Source organism: Bos mutus, chromosome 2, assembly GCF_027580195.1.
Source record: "Bos mutus isolate GX-2022 chromosome 2, NWIPB_WYAK_1.1, whole genome shotgun sequence".
NCBI lineage: Eukaryota > Metazoa > Chordata > Mammalia > Artiodactyla > Bovidae > Bos > Bos mutus.
In genome coordinates, this window is record NC_091618.1 from 38490536 (window position 1) to 38504342 (window position 13807).

Genomic DNA, 13807 nt, shown 5'->3' on the forward strand with positions numbered 1-13807 from the left:
ATTAACCAATTTCTAACTTCTAAAAAATCAGAACATTAACAAATTTCTGATTTCTAAAAAATCAGAAAATTAATAAAATTCAGCCCCTATAACATAAAAGAAAAACAAAAGAAAAAGAGCAATTCCAGGTATGTCAGATGAGTAGAATTATGTTTGAAAGAGTGAAATATTAGTTCTTTAGGTAACTCCTCAGTGAGGAGGGTGGCGGTGGTATATTTATAGTTGATGGATGATTATTTAAGAGATGTTTTAAAGTAACTTCAGTAATTATTAAGTAACATGGATTTTTTTTTTTATGTTAGGAAATACCTGTAGGAAATAGAAGAAAAGCTGATGACTTTCCACTGGAACATCTATATGATATCCTAGGCTGAATGCTGCTGCTGCTGCTAAGTTGCTTCAGTTGTGTCCGACTCTGTGCGACCCCATAGACGGCAGCCCACTAGGCTCCTCTGTCCCTGGGATTCTCCAGGCAAGAATACTGGAGTGGGTTGCCATTTCCTTCTCCAATGCATAAAAGTGAAAAGTGAAAGTGAAGTCGCTCAGTTGTGCCCGACTCTTAGTGACCCCATGGACTGCAGCCCACCAGGCTCCTCCGTCCATGGGATTTTCCAGGCAAGAGTACTGGAGTGGGTTGCCATTGCTTCTCTGCCTAGGCTGAATATATAAGTACAATTTCTCAAACTCATTTCACTTAGGCTACATGGCTTGTACATGCCTCAAATGTACTACTAATAGAAGAGATTTACATCTTCATTTCCAAATAGTTAAAAGAGTTAGATAACCCCAAAAGGCAAATATTATTATGTGATATTAATGCCAGATGGCCTGTTAGATCTCTGAGTCCCTAAAAGAGATGAAATTTAAAGTGTTGGGACTATAAAGTTGCCAACCAAGTTAAACATCTTACTCAGTGACCTACTTTTTCCATATTTCCAAACTTATCTAAAATTCTTAAACAATGAAAAAAACTTAGAAATAAAAAGAACAAATCACAATTAGAGAAGGGAATTCTTATGTTACTTTCCCTAATGATTTCAGAAATGAGCTCCCCCCTTCCCTCCATGGACGCATACATGGTTTCTATTCCTTTTGTCTAATTTAATCTCCTTTATGGAACTGATAATTCTTTATGGCTGCCTAAGGACCCCTTAAAGATGCCAGTATAGGTTTTTTGTTTCAAGTGGACTAATTCATTATAAAACTTTCCTCTTGTACCTAGAGAGCTACTTTTGGCAAGGCACTAACACGTGACAATAAATTTAAGGACAAGGCTGAAAAAGTTTTTCCACTCTATATGTAAAATATTTTCAGGCAAAAGATATCAAGTTCACTCTCATTTATCTTTCTGAATATGAATATCTTATAAATAAAGGCACTACTGAATAGTATTCACACACATATACCATAAGCAAGTAATTACATTTGGGTAAATATGTAGTTTTCTACTTATTTTTATCCCTCCAGAAGACTGATTAAGAACTATTAATATTACATTTCACAGAGGAATTTTTCTGCCCCCCTGGTGGTTCAGCAGCAAAGAATCTGCCTGCAATGTAGGAGATGTGGGTCCAATCCCTGGGTCAGGAAGATCCCCTGGAGAAGGAAATGGCAACCCACTTCTCCAGGGGATTGCCTGGGAAATCCCATAGACAGAGGAGCCTGACGGGCTACAGTCCATGGGGTCACAAAAGAGTCGGACATGACTTAGCTTCTAAAAACAACAACAACAAAAAAACATTTCACAGAGGAAGAGTCTATTATAAAAATTGTGTCTGATTTAGTGACTATCTCTATTCATAAAATGAAGATGATAGTACTTAAAGTTTCAAATATCTATTTATTCTAAAAGTTAGCTTTCTCTATATTTGAATTATAAACTTTATTCAACAAATATACAACTTTTACTGGAAGACAGAAAGAAGAGAGGGCAAAAAGGAGAGAAAAAGAGAGAGAGGGTAGATATTCAAGTATAGACAGATGTATGTGTATAATATAGTAAGGATTTTTTTTTTATTCAGCTCTTCAAACCTATTTTAAATAAATTTAAATAGTAGAAAGAAAAGTCAACAAAGTCTCTAAAGCAACATAAGTTGATGGTCACAAGATATTGAATAATATGGACTGAAACCAAATCTACTTTGGTTTATTAGCACAAAATGATTTTCCAACTAGCATTTTTACATTGCTAAATAATTAGACAGAATAAGCTCAGAAAAGGCAGACAATTTTATCTGCTTTAACAGTAATGGCCTATAAAGTATGCCCAAAAGCAAAGCCCTTGTGCTGTTCATTGGCAAAACCGTCCAACATTAGCATGCATATCCATGTATCTATCTAATGTATATGTATTATCCCTTTTTCTATTATATGTATATCCCTTTTTCTGCTATGATGATTTTTCTATCCTTGGATGAATAACTGATGAAATTTAGTAAGTCTCATGTAGATTTATAGAAGTTGAGGAACAAAAAAGCATATCCGTTTTTAATAATATAAAGTTCTTACTTTGCAACAAGTAGGCCATAAAAGAAATAGAAGATTTCTAAATGAATGGACTCCTTCTTACAAATGTACTTCTTATGTTTTTAAATTCTCCAAACTGCCTTAATAAGATAGGCCCAAATAAAGTCATGATATTCTTTAAAGAAATAAATGGTCTGCAAAAAGACCAGCTGTACCATTTTTTGGAATGGCATTCATTCAGATGAATTCAGGAAAGAATAAAAATCAGCTGGCCCATGACTTAAATCCACAGGATTGATTTCCTAAGTATGAGGTTTGTATAAAAACATATCCAAGGGGTTGTCTGTTATAGTCATTACTTCCCTGGTGGCTCAGACGGTAAAGCGTCTGTCTACAATGCGGGAGATCCAGGTTTGAGCCCTGGGTTGGGAAGATCCCCTGGAGAAGGAAATGGCAATCCACTCCAGTACTATTGCCTGGAAAATCCCATGGACAGAGGAGCCTTGTAGGCTATAGTCTATGGGGTCGCAAAGAGTCGGACACGACTGAGTGACTTCACTTTCACTTTTCATATTTAGCTAAGACAAAAAGAATCAGCTAGAATATTGTTTTTCTCATGTGGGAAAAAAGTATCTGTTATTTGTTATTTAATATATTTCCAATGGGTTGTGTTTTCCTATTTGTCCTCTGGGGCATCAATAAGCCTATTTCCTCGGTATGTTAAGACTCTGTCAAAAAACAAAAGAACAATTCTGGAAAAACATATTCCTGAGGTATTTCACTGGCTCACATGAGGAGATTGAAAGGTTGACAGCAAGTTTACCTCTCACCCCCAGCCCCCCTCCTCCCTACCTCTCCCATTCCAAATCATGTCATGAAGCTTATTTGTTGATTGTCACGTTTGTAACAGGAAAGGATTACTTTTAATAAAAAAGGAGAAAATAAGTACTTATGATGCTTCAGATTTCAGAAAGCTGCACAAAAGAAAGCAAATTCTCCAACGACTAACTGGCCCTTCCAGTCTATCAGCTTTGTATCTCTCCTTAAAAAGGTAAAGAAATAATTAGGCATTCTACAAATCTTTCCAGAACTTCAAATTCACTTTATCACATATCAATATAATAACTAGAATTCCAAATATGTTTTCATCCGTAAGTATATTATATTATGCTCAATGTAGGAATAAAGTAGAAAGACAAAGCAATCACCCTTCTCATACCTTTACTTTTTAAAAATTCCCCAAATTGAACCAAGTAATTATTTCTGCTTCAAATATCTTTTGTGTGATGTGTTTAAAGTCCTTGCTTTTTTGCTCAACTCCCTATCACCAAGAGAAAGAATACAGTAGGTAATAATTATTATAACACATCTGCTGCTGCTAAGTCGCTTCAGTCGTGTCCGATTCTGTGTGACCCCAGAGATGGCAGCCCACCAGGCTCCCCTGTCCCTGGGATTCTCCAGGAAAGAACACTGGATTGGGTTGCCATTTCCTTCTCCAATATCTACACACATATGAATATATAAATGGGTTTCCCTGCCCATTTATATAAGGAAGGATATAAGTGGTAAGGAATCCACCTGCCAATGAAGGAGATGCCAGTTCCATCTCTGAGTTGGGAAGACCCCCTGGAGAAGGAAATGGCAACCCACTTCAGTATTCTTGCCTGGGAAATCCTATGGACAGAGAAGCCTGGTGAACTACAGTTCACAGGGTTGCAAAGGAATTGGACACAACTTGGCAACTAAATAACAACTACACACATACACATACACATACATATATGTTAGCAAATATGTAATAAAACTGTTAATTTTTGCTTCTATACTTTACAATTCGTTCAATAAGCATTTTCAGGACGTCCACTCCTACAAGGCCCTACCACAACAGAAGGCACAGAGAGAAGACCCCAGATTCTGAGTTGCTAGGGAAGATAAGACATATCTGGAAATAATCATAACATATAATATAAAGAAACAAGGGTGAATGCTATAAGAGACGTGTAACCATCATGAAGCAAGTTAGAAGGTAAACAGACTAAGATAAAAGCCACTACATAGTGGCTGACTATGTAGCTGGTCAAAGGCTTGTTTGTCTTGACTCTGGAAAGCAAACCACTGCAGCTTACTAGTAAGACACAAGGGTATCCTGAAAATATTAGCATTTTATACACTGGTTTTTTTTAAGTGAAAGTCTGCTTAATTGTAAAATATGGTGCTTAGTTGGTTAACAGTATCTTTAATAAAAGAGATAATACCACTCAGTAGAGCATATAGAAATTACTTTTTGATCAGTTCAAAAACAAAATATTTATATTCTGGCCTCTTCTATTTTATATTTTATTTTATGCAATAATTTAATGATCTTTATTGGTTTTATTCCATCTTGGGAGAAATACCAGAAGGTATTACTCAAGTAAAAACTATGAAAAGAAAAGAACTTTGATAGAGAATTTAAAAATGACTTGAAATCGTCCCTATTTAAGGTCCATAAGTATGCGTTATCTCATTTAATCCTTAAATGAAGTCTAAGTTATTTTTATTCTAGCTTTAAAGATAAAATAATAAAGTCAGACAACTTTTCTACAAGGCATAAGAATTCAAGTCAGAGGGATGAACTAGAATAAGAGGAGAGATCCAGGGCTGGGCAGAAATAATGAGATATTGAAAATAATCTGAATACTCAACAATGAGTAAATGGTAAAAAGAATTATGGAATAGGATAAAATATTACACAGTCATTAAAACTGCATTTTCAAGAAATCAGGAGTAACTGGATACAAAGTTTAACTTCAATTTTGTGAAAATAAGTCAAAATCTGGAGGGTAATACACCAAAATACTGGTCGCGGTATAATAAAAAAGAAAACAAATTTAAAAAATGAACTCACCTTGTTTTAAATGGTAAAAAATGTGGTGTAAAGTGTTTTTAAGAATCAGTATCAAGCTTGACTTTATAGTTTCCAAACTTTACTCTGATTCTCCTTTGTAATAACTTGAAATTTAATGTTTTTCAATCTAAATTCAGTAATACTATATTTCATAGAATCTAAGATACAACCCACTGTAAGACACACTTTGTTGACACCTAGAAAGAAAAAAAAATTGCCAATTTAACTATGGTAGTTTTTTTATTTTACATAGTTTAATGTAAAAATGTGTATCTTAGAGTTGATGAAATACTTTATGGACATTTAAAATTTTTTATTGAGGTATAATTGACATACAACATTATATTAGTTTCAGGTATACAACATGATTTGATATTTGTATATATTGTGAAATGTTCACCACACTAAGACTAGTTAACATTCATCACCATATACAGTTACATAATTTTTTTCACTGTAAGAATTTTTAAGATCTAGTCTTTTAGCAACTTTCAAATGTGCAATATAGTATTATTAACAGTAGTCTCCATGCTGTACATTACATCCTACAAATTATTTTATAACTGGAAGACTGTGAATTTTGACTCTCGTCTATATCTCCTTTATCCATTTATCCACTGATGGACATTTAGGCTGTTTCCATATCTTGGCTATTGTAAATAAGGCTGCGATAAACATGGGTGTGTATATTTTTTTTCAAATTAGTGTTTTCACTTTCCTCAAATAAATAGTCAGAAATGCTAGATGATATGACAACTCTATTTTAAATTTTTGAGGAACCTCCATGCTGCTTTCCATAGTAGCTGCACAAATTTACATTCCCACCAACAGTGCACAAGGATTCGCTTTGCTCCACCTCCTCTCCAACAGTTATTACTTGTCTTTTTGATAATAACCATTTTAGCAAGTACGAAGTGATATTTCACTGTGGTTTTGATTTGCATTTTCCTGATGATGATGACGCTGTGAAAGTGCTGCACTCAATATGCCAGCAAATATGGAAAACTCAGCAGTGGCCACAGGACGGGAAAAGGTCAGTTTTCATTCCAATCCCAAAGAAAGGCAATGCCAAAGAATGCTCAAACTACTGCATAATTGCACTCATCTCACATGCTAGTAAAGTAATGCTTAAAATTCTCCAAGCCAGGCTACGTGAAGCATGAACTTCCAGATGTTCAAGCTGGTTTTAGCAAAGGCAGAGGAACCAGCGATCAAATTGCAAACATCCAATGGATCATCGAAAAAGCAAGAGAGTTCCAGAAAACATCTATTTCTGCTTTATTGACTAAGCCAAAGCCTTTGACTGTGTGGATCACAATAAACTGTAGAAAATTCTGAAAGAGATGGGAATACCAGACCACCTGACCTGCCTCTTGAGAAATCTGTATGCAGGTCAGGAAGCAACAGTTAGAACTGGATATGGAACAACAGACTGGTTCCAAATAGGAAAAGGAGTACGTCAAGGCTGTATATTGTCACCCTGCTTATTTAACTTCTATGCAGAGTACATCATGAGAAACACTGGGCTGGACGAAGCACAAGCTGGAATCAATATTTCCGGGAGAAATATCAATAACCTCAGATATGCAGATGACATCACCCTTATGGCAGAAAGTAAAGAACTAAAGAGCTTCTTGATGAAAGTGAAAGAGGAGAGTGAAAAAGTGGGCTTAAAGCTCAACATTCAGAAAACTAAGATCATGGCATCCAGTCCCATCACTTCATGGCAGATAGATGGGGAAACAGTGAAAACAGTGGCTGACTTTATTTTTTGGGACTCCAAAATCACTGCAGATGGTGATTGCAGCAATGAAATTAAAAGACACTTACTCCTTGGAAGGAAAGTTATGACCAACCTAGACAGCATATTAAAAAGCAGAGACATTACTTTGCCAACAAAGGTCCGTCTAGTCAAGGCTATGGTTTTTCCAGTGGTCATATATGGATGTGAGAGTTGGACTATAAAGAAAGCTGAGCACCAAAGAATTGATGCTTTTGAACTGTGGTGTTGGAGAAGACTCTTGAGAGTCCCTTGGACTGCAAGGAGATTCAACCAGTCCATCCTAAAGGAAGTCAGTCCTGAAGTTCATTGGAAGGACTGATGTTGAAGCTGAAACTCAATACTTTGGCCACCTGATGTGAAGAGCTGATTCACTGGAAAAGACTCTGATGCTGGGAGGGACTGGGGGCAGGAGGAGAGGGGGACAACAGAGGATGAGATGGTTGGATGGCATCTGACTCAATGGACATGGGTTTGGGTGGACTCCGGGAGTTGGTGATGGACAGGGACGCCTGGCGTGCTGCATTTCATGAGGTCACAAAGAGTAGGACACAACTGAGTGAATGCACTGAACTGAACTGATGATTAGTGACACTGAGCATCTTTTCATATACCTGCTGGTCATCTGTATGTCTGCTTTGGAAAAATGTCTATTATATCCTCTTCCTAGTTTTAAATCAGAGTGTTTGTTTTTTGCTATTGATTTATATGTGTTTCATATATATTTTGGAGAAGGCAATGGCACCCCACTCCAGTGTTCTTGCCTGGAGAATCCCAGGGACGGGGGAGCCGGGTGGGCTGCTGTCTATGGGGTCGCACAGAGTTGGACAAGACTGAAGTGACTTAGCAGCAGCATATATATTTTGGATATTTGCATTTTACAAGACATATGTTTTGTAAACATTTTCTCCCATCCAGGAGGTTGCCTTTTCATTTTGTTCATGGTTTCCTTTACTGTGCAGAAATATAAGCACAGTTCTGATATTCTACTTTAAATACAGCTATTTATAACTTTGAGCTTCCCTGATAGCTCAGTTGGTAAAGAATCCACTTGCTTTTATCTAGCAATACTAGTCATTTTACTCCATTAATATTATAGAAAAGGAAGCTTTTCTATGAGGGAAACTTCTTTTATCCTGAAGCAAAAGAACCTAGCTCTAGTTAAGAAAAGAATAATAATTTTCATTATATATTATAGTTTGTGTTGAGAATCTGGCTGTTTCTGGTGAATTGATGTATCCTTCAGAAGGTTTGTTACATCTAGCTACTTTTCCAAAACATAATTTAGATAATTAATTATCAAATTTAATTTAAATATCTTTTCATTCTCAGCTGGAAAGAGAAAAAAATACAATATATTCAATTGGAAAGAGTTTGTAATATGAGAGATTTAAATATGCTTCCATTTCTATGAACACTGTATATTTTAATCAATATATTTATTTTGGAGTATGTAAGTCATCCTGCGGAGAAGGCAATGGCACCCCACTCCAGTACTCTTGCCTGGAAAATCCCATGGATGGAGGAGCCCGGTGGGCTGCAGTCCATGGGGTTGCTAAGAGTCGGACACGACTGAGCGACTTCACTTTCACTTTTCACTTTTCATGCATTGGAGAAGGAAATGGCAACCCACTCCAATGTTCTTGCCTGGAGAATCCCAGGGACGGGGGAGCCTGGTGGGCTGCCGTCTGTGGGGTCGCACAGAGTCGGACATGACTGAAGTGACTTAGCAGCAGTAGCAAGTCATCCTGACTTTTCACACTTAGACCAAACACATTTAAATTATGCTCACACTCCCACAAAAGAAATTCTCCATACATAAAATAAATACAGGATCAGATTTTAAAAGTTTTTGTGTATTACTCTTATAGTTATTTACTTTTCTATTTAACAAAATTTTTTTCTTTTCCTTTTACATGTCTCTTTTCAGTTTTTTGTTCCTTTCTGAAGAGTAGCCAAAATGAAATGAGATTTCAGGTTGTGATGTTGACCATACCAACCACAAACAAAAATCCAAAAGGAAGAGAACAAAATACAATTTACTTTTAATTAAAATTTAAAAGCAACACTTCATATTCAACCTTGTGCATTGAAAATATTCCTGATTAAAAGATTTATACTTTGCAAAAATCTCATTCTAGCTCTTATTTTTTTACTGGCAAATGAGTAGAAGCTAGCAGGGAAAGAAGAGTAGCAAAAAGTCTTACAAGCATTCCATGTTTAAACATGTGCAAGTTTACATAGAACATGCTCAGGAGTGACTATGAAAGAAATCAGCCTAAATGTCCTCAATAAGTTCAACTCCAAATTATACGAACACAAAATGAAACAAATGCAGGTTACAAATTTAACTCTCACTTTTATACACATGTCCCTTTTTCTCCTTATTTAGTTGCCAATTATCAGTAGGCATGATTCCAACATATCTTATTTGCTACAGTCTATCCAGATTTCAAGGATAAGAAAGCACAATTTGTACATGAAAAGGAAAAATAATAATCGTGTGTGTGTGTGTGTGTATACACACGTGCACATGCATGTGAGACAGATGTGTTGGGGGTGGAAGAATGAGGTCAAAATGGGGCCAGAAAAGGTAACATATTTACTGTGTGCCGGCTATGTGTTGCCCGTGCCTGCTAAGTTGCTTCAGTCGTGCCCAGCTCTGTGAGACCCTATGGACTGTAGCCCATCAGGCTCCTCTGTCCCTGGGATTCTCTAGGAAAAAATACTGGAGTGGAATGCCATGCCTTCCTTCAGGGGATCTTCCCAACCCAGGGACTGAACCTGAGTGTCTTATGTCTCCTGCGTTGGCAGGAGGGTTCTTTACCACTAGAGCCATCCAGACACTGCAATTTGAAGGCTAAATACCTGATTAATATAAGCACAAAGGAAAAGTCAATGTTTTTCTTTCTGTTAAATTATTAACCAAAAACCTATACAAAAAGTTTAGCAACATCTGGCATTTTGCTCTTTTATTAGCAACAAAAGCAGTTATTTTATTCAGAGTTTAGTTTTTTTTTTTAAACTATGAATACATGTTCTAGAGAAGAAAGGAGGAGGGAATAAATGAAATTCTAAGCCTATTTATGTCAGTGCCCTCTAAGGCTCTGTTATTATTCTAAACTCCATTAAGCTAGTTTTGAGTCTCCCCTAAAACCAATTAACAAGGAAACAGAGCAAAAGAATGGCATCTTAAAACTCCGCTAATTAACTGAAATATGCAATTAATGAGCAATTTTTCAGCTCTACCATGCTTAGGAAATGTGGCTACCCAACTGTGGGCTTCAAAAGTATTACCCTGCAAACTCAGAAAGCTGACCATTCTTTAAAACACTAGCCACGTTGCAAAGAAATCATACTTTTGATATGTTTATTAAATGAATGACTTAAATTTGAATCTTTTTCTTTAATCAAAATTCTGCAAGTAAGGCAGGTAAAAGAAATAAAACTTGATACTCAAAGAAATACTAACAAAGAAAACAAACACTGTTCAGGAAAACATGTCTGCAAACCTGGAATGTATCCAGTTCTCACCAAGTTACAAATTTCTTACCACAACCTGCAAAAGTACTCTGACCCAACTCTACAAAGGCTCATCAAGCCTCTATTTTATTTCAGTTTATTCAGAATTTAATATATAAACACATCACCAACCTTAATTCCAGCTAGCAGTCACAAGACAGGTTGGATCAGATCAATAAAATCTGAAAGATAAACAGAAAAACATACCATAAATTAAATCAATTGAAAGATTTAGTCTTTTACTTTAATAAAAAGAGAAGATGAAGTTATTTGAATCCTCACACAAAATTTACTGGCTGACAATACATCCACATCCATTTACAAGGGCATTACGTAGTTATGAAACTTTAAACTGATATATCTTCTAGATTTTATTTAAAAACATGTATTAGATGTGCAAATTATATCCTATTCTATTTCCAGCAGTTTCTATTAAAATAGAAATGCTTATGCTTATAATCTAAAATTTCAAGCATAAATATTTTTTAAACAAATTCTGTACTGAAAATACTACCACTTATCTTGAAAGATGTTTAACTAAAAATAATAAAACTGATGCATTCAATCCTTAATCTAACTTAACATCCACAGACAGTTTGCAGATTAAAAGTGCAGGATCAACAATCTGTTTGACTGCTGCAGTCCATGGGATTGCAAAGAGTTAGACACAACTGAGCAACTGAACAACACGACAATCTGTTAAAAGGCAACAAAAGTCTAATAAGACGATTCCAATAGCAACCTAGCCATCTTCTCATTATTTTCTTACACCTAAATCTTGCCACCAAATCATGCTGAGAAGTGTGTTGTCAAGTGGAAGGAACGAGAAAGTAAACCAAGGACAAAAGCAAACCCAACTTTTATTCCAAAAGTCAGCCTGCATTTTGAACACTTAGTAGAAAAAATGACTTTACGATGACAGAGTGGGATTCTTGGCTTGCAGCAGGGAGCATCCTTGGATAAATCTCCAATTAAAAAAAAAATAATCGTTAGGTTCTAGAAGTGTGTTTGTGATTGGTTAGAAGTTCGAATATGTTCCACGTGGTATTGTTAGAAATGGTTCATTATTAGACTCAGAGGTTAAGTCCAAAAGATAATTAACCTAAAATCATGATTATTTAATGAAAAGAATAGTCTAAAGTAATACTCATATATTTAAGATAATATTTTAATTAGCTTGACTGTAGTAATCACTTTACTATGTATATGTATATCAAATCATGTTGTAAACCTTTAATATATACAATTTTATTTAAAAATATAAAAGAAATACTAGTAAAAAATGATTGAAAATGAAATTCTTTTTTAAAAAAACTTGTTATTTTATATTGGGGTATAGCCAATTAACAATGTTATGATAGTTTCAGGTGAACAGTGAAGGAACTCAGCTTCGCTCAGTTCAATTCAGTTGCTCTGTTGTTTCCGCCTCTTTGCAACCCCACGGACTGCAGCACACCAGGCTTTCCTGTCCATCACCAACTCCCGGAGCTTGCTCAAATTAATGTCTATCAAATTGGTAATGCTGTACAACCATCTCATCCTCTGTCATTCCCTTCCCCTCCTGCCTTCAATCTTTCCCACATCAGGGTCTTTTCAAATGAGTCAGCTCTATGCATCAGGTGGCCAAAGTATTGGAACTTCAGCTTCAGCATCAGTCCTTCCAATGAATATTCAGCACTGATTTCCTTTAGGATTGTCTGGTTTGAGCTCCTTGCTGTCCAACGGACTCTCAAGAGTCTTCTACAACACCACAGTTCAAAAGTATCAATTCTTCAGCACTCAGCTTTCCTTCCCATTCAATGACGCCATAGCTTTTCAAAGTTCAGTTTTTGTTGTGTTTTTTTATTTTATTTTATTTTATTTAACTTTACAATATTGTATTGGTTTTGCCATATATCAAAATGAATCTGCCACAGGTATACATGTGTTCCCCATCCTGAACCCTCCTCCCTCCTGCCTCCCCATACCATCCCTCTGGGTCGTCCCAGCGCACCAGCCCCAAGCATCCAGTATCGTGCATCGAACCTGGACTGGCGACTCATTTCATATATGATATTATACATATTTCAATGCCATTCTCCCAAATCATTCCACCCTCTCCCTCTCCCACAGAGTCCAAAAGACTGTTCTATACATCAGTGTCTCTTTTGCTGTCTCGTACACCGGGTTATTGTTACCATCTTTCTAAATTCCATATATATGCGTTAATATACTGTATTGGTGTTTTTCTTTCTGGCTTACTTCACTCTGTATAATCGGCTCCAGTTTCATCCACCTCATTAGAACTGATTCAAATGTATTCTTTTTAATGGCTGAGTAATACTCCATTGTGTATATGTACCACAGCTTTCTTATCCATTCATCTGTTGATGGACATCTAGGTTGCTTCCATGTCCTGGCTATTATAAACAGTGCTGCAATGAACATTGGGGTACATGTGTCTCCCTTCTGGTTTCCTCAGTGTGTATGCCTAGCAGTGGGATTTCTGGATCATAAGGCAGTTCTATTTCCAGTTTTTTAAGGAATCTCCACACTGTTCTCCATAGTGGCTGTACTAGTTTGCATTCCCACCAACAGTGTAAGAGGGTTCCCTTTTCTCCACACCCTCTCCAGCATTTATTGCTTGTGGACTTTAGGATCGCAGCCATTCTGACTGGCATGAAATGGTACCTCACAGTGGTTTTGATTTGCATTTCTCTGATAATGAATGATGTTGAGCATCTTTTCATGTGTTTGTTAGCCATCTGTATGTCTTCTTTGGAGAAATGTCTATTTAGTTCTTTGGCCCATTTTTTGATTGGGTCATTTATTTTTCTGGAATTGAGCTGTAGGAGTTGCTTGTATATTTTTGAGATTAGTTGTTTGTCTGTTGCTTCATTTGCTATTATTTTCTCCCATTCTGAAGGCTGTCTTTTCACCTTGCTTATAGTTTCCTTTGTTGTGCAGAAGCTTTTAAGTTTAATTAGGTCCCATTTGTTTACTTTTGCTTTTATTTCCAATATTCTGGAAGGTGGGTCATAGAGGATCCTGCTGTGATGTATGTCAGAGAGTGTTTTGCCTATGTTCTCCTCTAGGAGTTTTATAGTTTCTGGTCTTACATTTAGATCTTTAATCCATTTTGAGTTTATTTTTGTGTATGGTGTTAGAAAGTG

At 36.2% G+C, this 13807-nt stretch overlaps 1 protein-coding gene across 7 annotated transcripts in view; it reads right to left on the minus strand.

The window, feature by feature from the left end:
* Positions 1-13807, minus strand: part of MAP2 (microtubule associated protein 2) — a 297749-nt gene that overhangs the window by 210333 nt on the left and 73609 nt on the right. For all 7 annotated transcript variants that reach the window (XM_070387393.1, XM_070387384.1, XM_070387377.1 and 4 more), the window contains exon 2: positions 10788-10837. The gene's annotated coding sequence lies outside the window, so the exon portion shown is untranslated. The remainder of the gene's footprint in view (positions 1-10787; positions 10838-13807) is intronic.